Here is a 13,800-nt window from a genome sequence, read left to right as displayed (position 1 = left end):
TCCCATCATTACAATAGCAAAAAAAAAAAAGACTAACGTCCTAAAACAAGCTGGCCCAGAGGAAGCTTTTCATGAGTGAATGTGGGTGTGTGTGTTTGTGGGTCTGTGCATTTGTGAGTGTGAGACAGAAAAGAGAGAGATTTAATCTGTAGCGATGTCACGTCCTTGCCCTGTTATCTGTCATCTCCCTTCTGTGCTTGAGTTTCTCTGTTTGTTTACCTTTTTCCTCTATGCATGTTCCTCCATGTGCTCCCGTCTGTGTGCTTACCTGTTCATTTGTAGCTCGGCCCCCTTGTTACCTGTCTGCAGGTGTTTCCTCTTTCCAGTCCCCTTCTGTGTGTATAAATAGTGCACTTCGTTCATCTCTCCCTCGTCTGTGGTTGTACGTCTTTTCATCTGTTAGGTTGTTGGTTTTCTTAGTTCCATGTTCTCAGTGTTTTTTGTTTATCTGGTTGGTTGTTTTCTTTTTGTTTTCTTTGCTGTTTAATAAAATATTTGCATTTGTGTCTGCCTTCGCGTCCTCTCCCTGCTCCTGCACAATCCTGACAAGCGACGTCATGCTTGTGCCGCTAACATGTCACCAGGCTCTGTAAGAAGAGTAAATTGTATTAACCCATCACACCCATGACAGCAACAACTGTGGCAATCTGTTGCTTACACAGAGAAATGCTACAGGAAATTCTGACTGATTTATGAGGCGTCTGACAAACAATCTGGAAATTTCACTGCTAAGTATGACAATGTGTCTATGATGATCCTGCCTTTATGTTTAGTGTCAGCACCCACACATCTGAACACACATCAAAGCATTACAAAGTCTGCAATAATTATAACCAATCTGGTTTTAGTTTTTATTCTGATTTATCTAATAGTGCCTGTAATAATGACACCAGGCTTACCAGTAAGCTGTGCACATTGAATACAGCTGAACTTTCTTCATAGATGGATAAAAAGGAGAATATAACTTTCAAACAAGCTAAGCACAAATACAAAGTCACTAGAGAACACAAACAAATGCAGCTGTAGTGGCAATAAAGGGGTCCAAGCAAGGCCTCGGATTCACAAAAATCCACAAACAGGTGAAAAGATGGAGGATAAAAAAAAAAACATTTTTAATTTGCCAAATAATAATGCAATTCATGCTGTATTTCTTTTTATAATGTTCTTCTAAGGAAAAAAAAATATGAACACTGCTTTAACTGACTGGTTTACTTACAGTGTGCCAATGTGAATCTCTTGCTGCATGCGTTTAGTGCATTTACTACAACTCCCATAATGCTTTGCTCTCTGACATCATGGTCACAGCTCAACAGTCAATCAAACAGATTCATTTAATTTTTAGATTCATCTAACTACACACACCTATTTGGAATCAGACAAGTACTTTTTAAACCTATAGTTTAGCTTTGCAAAGTATTGCCAACAATTTCTGTAGCTTGACAAGTGTTTTGCCTGTTTGCCAATTGTTTCTTATTGGCATCTGTTTTTTTTACGATTTTAAACAACAAATACATTGCCGACTCATAGCAAAATACTCTATCATAGTAGGGCTGCAACTAATGACTATTTTTTGTTTGATTAGTCAATTAAGCACAATCGTTTTTTTGTCACGCGCTTCATTTGTACTTACTACTCATGAGGACAGCTAAAAAATGTAGGCCCCAAGACCAATTTTCAGTACATGTTTATAATTTGAGGTTTATTACAGGAAACATTCACACAGGCTGCATGTTATTTTCAGAGATTTTAGGATAATTGTATGTATTGTTTTACTACATACATCCCTGAAATGATTGATTGCCTAAGAAAATAAAGTTTTTTTTTTATTTATTAAAGTCTGTAGTTACAATAACATATACCTTAATTTTAATAGAGTGGACAGAGTACAGTATCTCTCTAACACTTTTACACTGTATGCACATCTCTCTTTCTCCCGCTCTCTCACACGCTGCAAGTCCCACCCACACTGAAATCTAATTGGCCAACTAAACATGAGGAGCGGTCAATCCGGATGTGCGTGTGTCTTCCTCTCTCACCCTTTTTTCTTTCACGTGAGCTCCCTCCCCCTCACCCCATCACACATTAACGATGTGCGACAATGAAATTCCACGTCAATAGTTTTCTTTAATCAATGTTGTCTTTTACGCCAACTAATTGTTGCAGCTCTGTATCATATATAGCATGTTTTTGTTAAAATTGTATTTATTTTTATTTTTTTTTATTATTTGTGAGTCTTACCAAATAGTGTTGCCATTTTCTTCTGGTCTTTTTGGTGAATATTCAGATTTGTCTGCAGTTACTTAGATAAATAGAGTGTAGTAGTGTCTGGTAGGGTAAGCTTTTGGTCTAGTACCCAGCTATCTGTGTGGAGATCTGCACCTAGCACTGGCCTTTCTCTTAGCGTTAGCTCTTAGCCCCACTTCTAAAATCTCACACATGACTGATTAGACTTGAGATGATTTCATAAGTAGGCTGGATGTATGCAAATTTTTGGGGTCATTAACATTTATCTTTCAGCACAATTTAATTAAATTTTAAACCACCTCTATCAGTCAACTCATCATTAAATATTGACATAATTTAAAAAGTAGGCAACATATACACAAAAAACGAGAATGTGATACGGATGTGATGTTTATATTTAATGTTTCTTATCGGACCATTTAATACAGTTGTAGCATTATTACGTACATGTTATTTTAGTTTATAAAAACATATAAAACAGCAGAAAATCCAACATTCGTTGCATTAAATGTGTACATCATGTTGAACATTAAACTGAAGTAAAATGTTACTTTTCTGTATTTACATGAGTGTTATCAATAGAAAAAAACATAAGAGTTATTTGCAAGGCTTGGCTCATTGCCATGTTTTGACTGTAAACAAAGGTTAAAGTCAGTTTGTTAATGAGACACAAATCTGTTTTCTTCTAGGAAACACGGCAGACCTGTAGGGCAGATGACGCAAGAGATAAGCCAGCAGGTCCTTCCACCGACAAAGTGAAAGCTAGTTGTGTTATTGCATAGAATTGACTTTGCAATGTAATTGAACCACATAATGTTTATAATTACGATCGATCAGAGATACAAAACAGTCTCTTGTAATTTCAATCCTAATAATGGAGATAAGTATTGGCCAGCTTCACCAGTTGGTACAATACTTACTCATTGGTGTTCTCACACTACCAGATTATCCTGCCGACAATCGCTTTAGATTCTCCTGCCAAACAGAAAATGACAGAAACAGGATTAACTGCTTAACTTTAGTGTGTCATCACTCAAAAAAGTGCCATATGCTATATTTCAGCCAATCACAGGTTTAAAAGAGGGTTAAAAACACCATTAACCATCTAACCATCAAGCCAACCATCTACCGAGATGTCTTATCATTGCGTTATCATTAGCTTGGGAATTTACAGCCAATTTTGCCACAAAAATGAAACATTTTACACATTTTAATGCTTTAAGAAGTATAATTAGGGTGACTCAATACTTAGGCCACAAAGAAAACAAGTACATCTCTTTTCATTATTTTATACCTTTTTCTCCCCAATTTAGAAGGCCAATTAGCCAACCCACTCATTAGGACACTCCCTATCACTAGTAATGCTCTTAACACTAGAATGGTGAAGCCTAGCCCATGCCTACTCCGACACACGTGAAACCAGCCATCGCCTCATTACGAACTGCACCAGATGCAGCATTACTGGGTAGCTAGTGTAGTAAGTGATAAGTCTAATATTTTTAACAGCATGGTTAGCAGCACTAGCTGTGGTTAGCAGCAGCGCTAGTAAATGCCGCCTGACAGCGCTACACTGAGGAACCCTGAAGGCCTCGGCATACTTCATGCGGAGACGAAGTTCGCGTGGCTTTAGCAAACAATGTGACGTAATTGCAGAAAAACTAACAGCCGCAGACGTCGCACAGGGGCTTCGTTCACCGTGTCATGCACATGGAAGCTGGGCGAACTCCATGCCCGAACACACAAGGCGACAACGCCTGTGACTGGCAGTGTTGGGCACGTTACTTTGAAAAAGTAATTAGTTATAGTTACTCGTTACTTCTCCAAAAAAGTAACTGAGTTACTAACGGAGTTACTCCACTATAAAAGTAATTAGTTACCAGTAAAAGTAACTATCTCGTTACTTTTTATTATTCGCCCATCAAAAAAAAGGAAATCAATTATGCATTTACTATTATTATTATTAGAAAAATAACAAACGAAAATAAACCCAAAATGTTGACAAAAATATAATCTAACGAATTTCGAAAAAATAAAACGAAATTCTCCACAGAACCAAAGAAAATTACTAAAACTTGTAATACTGAAAAAAACGGAAAAACGCGTCTGGGGATGAAATTAAACAAACCAAGCCACACTCAAAGGAAATATGTATATATAAACAAAACAAAATAATGGACAAAAACAAAATCTAATGACCGTTAAAATGGTATTAATATAACAGCTTCACCAAAAGAGAATAGAGCTTAGATCGGGTCCAAAACGTGCACGTTCTGCCAGAGCCCGACCCAACACGAACCATGAACTGTCATTATGAGCCCGAGCCCGAGCCGATCCGCCCCATAAACTGTCTGTTTTCGGGCTGTTTGAATGAGCGAAATATAATCAGAATGATGTTAATTAACACTGTAACATAGAAGCATAGAACTATTATTTAATTTAAATGATTTTTAAGAACAGCTACACACAATGCTGCAAGTCAAACGCGGAGGCGTTTACGTGCGCCCAGAGCTACGTGATTACATTTTAATTTTTAATTCAGTAAGTTTTTAGGGTGGGCTTGCTAGTTTTTATTAGTTTTCACACATCTCACACACTGTATCTCCTGTTTCTCTTTCATCTGCCTGGCGCTCATATTGTAATCCCATACATAGTTCTGCAGTTTCTCAGTGTTTTCTGTCCTATTTTGCGGCTAGCGCGAGTGCTTTACACAAGAACTAACGCCACGGACCACGAGGTGCCGCGCGCTCGGCACAAGACCGCCCGCTGTACAACTCCGCTGTACAACAGCGCTTATAAATAAATTAAACACGAAAAAGAGGGTATTCTATCAGTAATTTCAGTTCGTTTTAGTTAGTTTTATAAACACAAAATACAGTTTGAGATAGTTATGTTTTTTGCTTTTAATTACCGTTTTTATCAGATTCAGTTAACACAAATGTTTTTTCACTTTCAGTTTTCGCTATTTCGTTCGCTTTAGTGAACAATAATAATTGGTTACTTAGCAACATTGTGATTATCACACCAGAGCTTTATATAAAATAAAAATAGGAGCCCGATTTCGGGTCGGTCCTCGGGTCAGGTCGGGTTCGGGCAGAGAATCTAAGCTCTAAGAGAGAAAGCAGCAGCACCACAAAAACCGGAGCAGCTAAAAAGAGTTTAACGTCCTTAATTCGGAACTTGGCCTGTCCACGGCAATCACTGAATTGATTAGAGCACGCAAATCGTCACAATTGTGCCTCACTTCACCACGCCAACCCACAGGCACAGCGGCCAGAAGCTCAAGTTCACCGGACAGAGGAGAGGTTAACCAGGGCAAAGCGAAGTTAAAAAAAAAAAAAAGTTCATAGAGCGGCTAAAGTAACGTGCAGTAATGGGGTGTCGGAAATGGTAACGGCGTTATAGTTACAGCCATAGTAATTAGTTAGATTACTCGTTACTGAAAAAAAGTAACGGCGTTAGTAACACCGTTAGTTTTAACGCCGTTACTCCCAACACTGGTGACTGGTCGTTAAAAAAGAGGCATGACAAGAAAACAAACATGGATGATTTCGAAGAGAGGCTCGCTGAGCAGGTACAGCGTTACCGTCACCTTTATGATTCTTCATTGAGAGATACATATCGGAGCTTGTCTAGACAGATAGACTGCGGTTGTGGAGCATATGAGACAGGCAAAGCGAAGCCTCAGAAAGTATGCAAGCTCGAAAGCTTGTGAAAGCACGCTTGACTTCGTGCAATGCTCACGCAATTCGTTTCGCTGGAAGTATGCCGAGGCCTTGAGTGTTCCGGTAAGCCAGGGCTCAATCAGCTAGCGGTTCGTCCCATGTAGCTTCTTTTAACACGGTCAATGCACAGGCTACAGTCCAATAATACTCACCGCTGAACGGTGAAAGAGCTAGCGTTGTGGTTAGCGGCTAACGCTTATACTGCTCTGGAGAAACTTCACTGAATCTCCTGTATAATGTTGTTCTTCAGCGGAGTATCTTTACTGCTCCTTACAACCTGACTGGTAGAATGCTTGCATAAGGCGCACTGGATTAAAAGATGTACTGTCAATTTTGAAGAAATTAAAGGATTTTAAATGCGCAAATAATATGGTATATAATATCACCAGTGCTGGGAGGGTCTAGGCAAGCTTGTGTCACTGCATCTTTCAAACTGACACTAACACAATATTACTGAACAGATGAACAGGTCAGTTTTGCTACATCGGCTATTAGACAGAGGCCATCATACCCATCCAGACAGAGCAAGACTATCATCTTATTACATAGAAACTTCAAAGCTATTTCTGGATTTTGTTTTATAGTATATAAAAGAGGTGAGATCTTATGTGGGAGTGAGCAGTCTGTTAAAATTACTGACAGGGTGGATTCAGGCAGGACTAATATCACTAAAAGCGACAGTAATAATTACATCACCCAGTCTTTCTAAATAAAACAGAAAGAATTCTCCTTTAAAACAGTACCAGAAGATAAGCATTCTGAAAATATCTGGACAAAAAGAGTATTGTAGTGATAATTCTGCGTTTGGTCTCGCTTGTGCTCCAAAGACAAGTTGGCATATGTTCCCCTTTGAGACACCACAAGTGCAGACAGAACACAGCGATGATGGATGCTGCTGACTTCCCATTGATAGAGGGCCTGTATAGGCATTGCACTGATTTCACAAGAACACGCCTTGAGTGTGCTCTGTGTGTGTGTGAGGCCATGACCTACAGAGTAGAGGAAACCACTGACCTGACTACTTACTGTGTTACTGTTCTTACTGGTCAAATTAATTATACTGTACTTAAGTATTATGTTTATGTTTTATAAAATTGTTATATATTTTGTGACTTACCCTCAAATGTACTTTAATTTGAGCATGCTATCTCTGTCTATTATGTACTGGTCCATCTTTACTACTGTTAAAAATAAGCCCAATTTGTTTCAAACACCTTCACCATTGCATCAAGCAATGCTAGATAGGATGGAGTGATTTATGAGTGAGAGACATCTGAAAATAACATTGCACCAGATCCAGTGTGTGTTAATGTGGGTCCTGCTCAAAGGAGACATAAAGGGATGGTTTCTTCCTCGGCACTGATCTTGTTTTCCACTCCACACTTTGGAGTGATGCCATACAGCAACCATTTTTGGCTCCCTGAGGAACATTTTAGTTGCTTGTTCTCTAAAGAACAGCTGTAAATCACTTGTTCCCTATTTTTTTGCAGAGGAAGGGTCTGTACTAATTATATGTGTTTTTTTAGAACTATACACTACTGGTGAAAAGTTTCAATCAGATTTTTTTCCCTTTATTTTTGCCATTTAAGCTCTTCGGGTCCAATCAATATCCAGAAATGCTACAAAATCCAGCATATACAATTTAGCAGAAACTGACAGGGCCTTTAAGGACAACAAATGAGGTAAACACTGAAAAAAGCCCTTTAAGTATTGTAAAAAAAATTATATATAAAAATAAAAAAAACCCACTGAATTGTAAAAGAGCTAGTCCTGTAACCTGAAACTCCTGTATAATGTTGTTCTTCAGCGGAGTAGCTTTACTGCTTATTACAACCTGACTGGTAGAATGCATGCATAAGGCGCACTGGATTAAAAATGCGCAATTTTGGAGAAATTAAAGGATTAAAAAATATTATATATATATATATATATATATATATATATATATATATATATATATATATATATATATAAAATATTAGTTTATTTTTAAAAATACGTGTTTAGCAATATGTAGCAATAATAAGAGCAATATGTACTGTTTCCTACAGCTGAAAAAGACTATTGGAAGCTGGAGAAAACTGGTACAGGAAGTGTCTGGCTGACCACAGGAACCATTAAACCAGGACAAAACAAGTAAGTTGTTTGTGTTCTTTGGTTTATCATGGTTCTACATACTGAGTAGAACCCCTTCCTTTACCAGAAACCTCTGGAGAACTCTCACCTTAAGTGCTCTCCTCTGGAGAAAGCTTTGTTGGAACTTGAGGTTGGGGGATGGGGGATATGTCACTCATGGTCAACCATTTGTCTAAGCTCTCCAGCCTCTGGTTGTTGTTGACTCGGTTTGCAACCTGATGCTTTATTTGATTCATTGTAGCACTGATTTATAGTTCATTCTTCAGCAGGTCTCCACAGTCCAGCAGCAAACTCATCAAGATCACCTGGTACAAAACATTCATTTGATTAGCTATTTTAAAAGTTAAACTGCCCTAAAATCAGGATTAAGTGCATTGCTTGAGTGGACAAATGCAGTAGAGAATGTCCAGATTCAAAAGAACATGCTTTTCAAAAACAGAAAATTAATAGCAAAGTCATACATGCTGTAGATAAACAATCTTTAGAAGTTGTGATACTTATCTTACTTTGTCCTATGCATCAGTAAGCATTAATATTTCTGTAAATAATTTTAATGATTTTATCTATAATAACATATTAACCCTTTCAGACCTGAATTGTCTCCAGTTGTGATAAAAATGCAGTTTTTTAATCTGCAATGCACTGAAAAAAGGAAGACTAATTTTATACTATAAAATCTATATAGCAAATAAATACGGTTTGTTTTTTTTTATTGCACTGGAAGCTTGTGTGGTATATTTAAAAATTATATTGACCTTTTTATTTCATAAGCCATCTCTAACTAGTAAAAAACTTGATTAAAAAGTGTTATAAATAACATTAATTAAATTAGTAAAAAGTTAGTTAGTTGTTACTTTGCCTCAATGGCTCTAGTAACACTGTGTTTTCAGTACAGTGGGTGGGGCCAAGTTACTGTTTCATTGGTTTATAAACTTGTTCATTGGCTGGTTCATGGTCTATTCTGATGGACAACAACATTTAAATAGTGTTATGTGCAACAATAAATTTTAACATAAAAATATATATATACAATATATATATTGTAATGGATGCAGGGTCTAAAAGGGTTAAACGACGGAACTGACTTGTTATATTATTTTATTAAACAGAGTATGTTAAAAAAAAAAACTCACTGTTCTTTGTATGTATGTGTTGTAAGTGCTTGTTAAGGTTTTAAAAGTATTTACAACTTCATTTATAACCATTACAGTTTTTCCCAAATGTTTACACAAAAAATGTGGAACTATGCACACAAATCCAAAAACATGAAGCTCATGTGTCAACATTGTGACTCCAAACTGCTAAACTCTAAACACAATTTTATATGTTCTCACTCAAATATCATTCTAAATCACAGCTTTGCAAATCACTAAACACAAATTTCATCATTTAGTACACCTTGCTCACCTGAGAATCACTGACCTTCAAAAACAAAACCTTAATTACCAAGTATTCTCACACAAGTTGCAGCTATGTAAACTTAATTAGCAGAACGTTTCAATCATTTGTCAGAGTATAAAAGAAGCCTCACGTGACTGATACAGCCCTACTACGTTGTCATCTGGGATAATGTAAGTTTCCACTGGGCAGCTCTGGTCAATGATTGGTTCTCTAAATCCACAGTTTGTTGTGCTGCACCTTCCACCATATTCCCCTTTCCTCAATCCAATAGAGGAATTCTTTTCTGCATGGAGGTGGAAAGTGTACAAACGCAGACCCCACGAGCGTGTGGCTCTACTTCATGTAATGGGGGAGGCATGTGATGACATCCACGCAGATGATTGCCAAAGATGGATTTGCCATGCAAGGTGTTTTCCCCCCGCTGTTTGGCGAGGGAGAATATTTCAGCTGATTTAGATGAGGTCTTCTTGCCTGACCGATATCAGGGGTCTGAAGAACAGTGCTCTGTTTCTTTGCATTTTGCAATAAATACATTTTTGTGTCCTCTTTGTATGTGAATTTTCCTTATCATGTTTCTCATTGTGAAAATAGGTGAAAATTACAGTTTTGCAACATTTTACATACAGTACATATAGCTTATATTTGTGTAGTACTGTAAATGGGGGGGTCCTACACCACACCAAATAAATAAAAACAACAGAAAGCCAACATATTTCCATTGACTTTTATGCATTTGAATTTGTACAGCGGCCTCATGAAGTCAAAAACATAACCAAATACTTCTGATAACTGATAATTTGATGCTCTGTAAGAGATAAGCATAAAATAGCTGTGTGTGTTGTTTTGGTGGAAGGAATCAGTTTTGCTGGAGATTTGTAGAGTTTCAACAAAGGAGTTAATAATTTTCAGTTTGTGTTTAGAGTTTTGAGAAACTGAGCCAAGTTTTTAGAAATGCGTTTAAACGTTTGGGAAAAACTGTAATAAACTTCTTTAACTTTTTGTACACTCTTTATAAAGGAGCCTTATTTTAAAGTGGTACGTAATAAGTTAAATTACTCAACAAAATACTTTAGACATTAGTTCATTATACATTAGATAATATAACTAATTAATAAGGACAAAAGCGTAATGTGAATTGTCTAGAACAATTACTGGGGCAGTTTAAAATGAAACAGAAGATACTCCAAATCAGAATTCAATTCAGCTGCCATTTATACACGCATATGTATTGTGTTAGTATGTTTAGTACACATTATTTTATGGATTCTCTGTGGAAATGTAAAGTTTATATTCTCTGAATATACGTTTGTTTTGTTTACAAGTGCATTTTCCATTCCTTTACTTTTCCAACCACTTTCTCCGTTACCATTACGCCATATAGACCACCTCTAAACAGTGTACAAGAGTGCAGCTAACATGCTAACATCAAGGAGTAGTACAGCACTTTAATTGTGTGTGTGTGAGAGAGAGAGAGAGAGAGAGAGAGAGAGAGAGAGAGAGAATTTACAGAGGGTAATGAAAAAATGCACATGCTGTTGAAAAACTGAATTCTTGTACAACACTGCCACCAAGTGGTTCACACATTTACAGAGGAGAATGTCTGTTCATTTATCCTACAGCGCCCCCTGTTGCCCCTGTATACACATTATTTACAGAAAATACACAGCACAAATTTACGAGAGGTTATAATCTGGTTTACACACATTTTATTTACTTTTTAATGAGGAATCCGCCTTTCTGTGAGGTATAGGTACAAAAATCGAAATAAAATATATATATACAGCTCTAAAAAAAATGATGAATTTCTTTGATTTTACCAAATTAAAAACCTCTGGAATATAATCAAGAGATAATGAGATGGATGATCACAAGCCATCAAACCAAGCCGAACTGCTTGATTTTTGGCACCAGGAGTGGCATAAAGTTATCCAAAAGCAGTGTGTAAGACTGGTGGAGGAGACCATGCCAAGATGCATGAAAACTGTGATTAAACAACAGGGTTATTCCACCAAATATTGATTTCGGAACTCTTTATAAATTCTGAAAACGTTATAAATATGAACTTGTCTTCATACATAAAAACAATTAAGCATCCCCTCGATTTATAGTTGAGAAATCGAACTGTTTCTAAAACCACAGCCACCACATCTATAGCTGGGATAGGTTACAACTACAAAAAGGTTCCCCCAGCCTGTAATTCTACAGTTCCTCCACTGTACTCTCATTAAAACAAACCTCTGTGCAGCTGTCTATCGTGCTTCTCTTTTTTATATATTAGTCTAAGTCTGTTTTTCTGTGAATCAAAATGTCTGCTCCAGGTGAGGCTCGAACTCACAACCTCGGCATTGCTCTGCATTGTACTGCTGTATAAGTACCGCGCGCTAACCGATTGCGCCACTGGAGCTCCATCCACCCAGGCTCCCTGCACGGCTTATAATTACAACACTCCAACACCGCGATCATCACATCAGCTGGTCAATAATTATCTACTTAGTTGTGCGGCATCCGCGTTTTTCTCTCTCTAGTGTAATGCTCTGAGAGAACGAGCCGATTTATTATTTATTCTTTAGTCCAAACGGGCACAAAAGACAGTTAAATTAGCCAGTTAGCAACGCTAGCTAACGTTAGCTAGCAAACCAAACAGCAGCTTATAGTAAGTGACTGTAATGTCTGTACTGTTAGCTTTAGCGTTTGTGAGCGTCTAAATTATAAAACTATACTTATAAAAACTATTTAGGTTAAGTTACTTTCAAAGTCAAAAAAGTCCTGGATATTATTCTACACACATATAACGAGCTAACAATCTCCCTGAAACGCGTTTATTTGGATGAGTAACGTTAAAGCGTTTCCCTAATTTAAATTAGGCTTACATTTAACGTTACAATGCTTTAATATGAAGTGGTCATAAATAGAAGGTAAATTAGCTTGCTAACTAGCTAGCTTATCTTAATAATTTATATTTAGAGCTCCCCAATTTCTTAGTGTTTTATTATTTATTCACGAAATAAATAAAAGGAGTTTTGTTATACGCTAGCTACCAAGTTAACCCTAACTAACCTAGGTTAGCTTAACTAAGCTATCATTTTATTACACGTGTTTTGGCACATTCCTCATTTTACCGAGTCCCCAATAATATGGGCCACCATTAACTAGCTAGTCAATCCAGTTTAATTGGCTAACTAGCTAAAAGTTAGTTGGTCTGATGCTCGCTGATTACATTAAATTGGCCTCGACACACAGTTAACGAACTAACTAACTAGCTAACGTTACTGACTGATTCTAATTAATCTCAAGTATGATAAAGGACTGACAGCTGTTAGCTATACAACAAATCCTACTCCCTTATGTAGTTAGTGCTGACAGCAGGCTCTATCCTTATCTCACATTATTGATATTGAACTAATAAATCCTGAACCCTTCATCGTAATAAAGTCCTTTCGTCTTATATAATTCATTAAAGTTAGCTAGCTAAGTCAAGTATAACTATGTACTCACTGGGATTTTAAACTTAAACATGAACTTGAAGCTAAAAAACGTATTTATCATTGACAGCTGACTGACTATTCAGGCTATACAATGTTAAACCATATAAAATCACACATTCAAGGGAAATTTAATTAGCAAACACGAGCATTTTAGTTAAACCTTTTCGGGTACTTTAGGTCGCTGAACTCCGAAAGTAAAGTCTGGGCTCATAGTCCATTTCTGCACCTCTCGCTATCCTGGCTCCAGACTGCAGCACCCCGCCCCTTTTCCCGCCGGAGTCCAAAACAAAATTCTGTCAAAATAAAAGTTCATCCTTAAAAACATAGATTTCTTTTTTCATTGAATATCCTAAACTAGTTTAAGAAAATATAATAGAAAACAATAAAAACGGCTAAATTCATGGATTGATGTAAATAATAAAATAAATTATACACACACAAACACTGGCACCAGGTTTAATATTAGGTATAATTATTTCACCATTGAAATTGCAATTATTGCACTGTATTGTACTGTATTAATGTCATGAATGTTTATAAAAATGTCAGCTGAAAACTGTATTCCAAGTAAATTAAGTTTGTATAATTTGACTCCTTAATAAAAATGCATACAATAAAACAGTGTTGCTCAATAATTTCATTTGCCAACATTTTTATTAATTGATATATTATTTATTACACAAAAATAGAGAACTTTCAATATTTTAAACATTACTTTGGAAAAAAAACTGAAGGCATAGTGAGATGTGCCACTTTACCGAGTGTTAACTAGCGTTACCTGTCCTCCTCCTTCTGTATTTTTTGTTCGAATT

General features: G+C 36.7%; 1 long non-coding RNA gene and 1 other non-coding gene across 2 annotated transcripts; both read right to left on the bottom strand.

Moving 5' to 3' along the window:
• Window positions 1-455: 455 nt before the first annotated feature.
• On the bottom strand, window positions 456-13,252 carry LOC111196024 (uncharacterized). The gene is made up of 3 exons (XR_002651970.2): window positions 13,149-13,252; window positions 8,191-8,407; window positions 456-587 (listed from the first exon to the last, which is right to left on the bottom strand). It is a non-coding gene; the product is annotated as an uncharacterized LOC111196024 (long non-coding RNA).
• On the bottom strand, window positions 11,814-11,907 carry trnai-uau (transfer RNA isoleucine (anticodon UAU)). The gene is made up of 2 exons: window positions 11,870-11,907; window positions 11,814-11,849 (listed from the first exon to the last, which is right to left on the bottom strand). It is a non-coding gene; the product is annotated as a tRNA-Ile (tRNA).
• Window positions 13,253-13,800: the final 548 nt, after the last annotated feature.

This window comes from Astyanax mexicanus, chromosome 7, assembly GCF_023375975.1.
Source record: "Astyanax mexicanus isolate ESR-SI-001 chromosome 7, AstMex3_surface, whole genome shotgun sequence".
Taxonomy (NCBI): domain Eukaryota; kingdom Metazoa; phylum Chordata; class Actinopteri; order Characiformes; family Acestrorhamphidae; genus Astyanax; species Astyanax mexicanus.
Note: the sequence above shows the minus strand (reverse complement) of the source record. Positions and strands in the feature narration are given on the sequence as shown.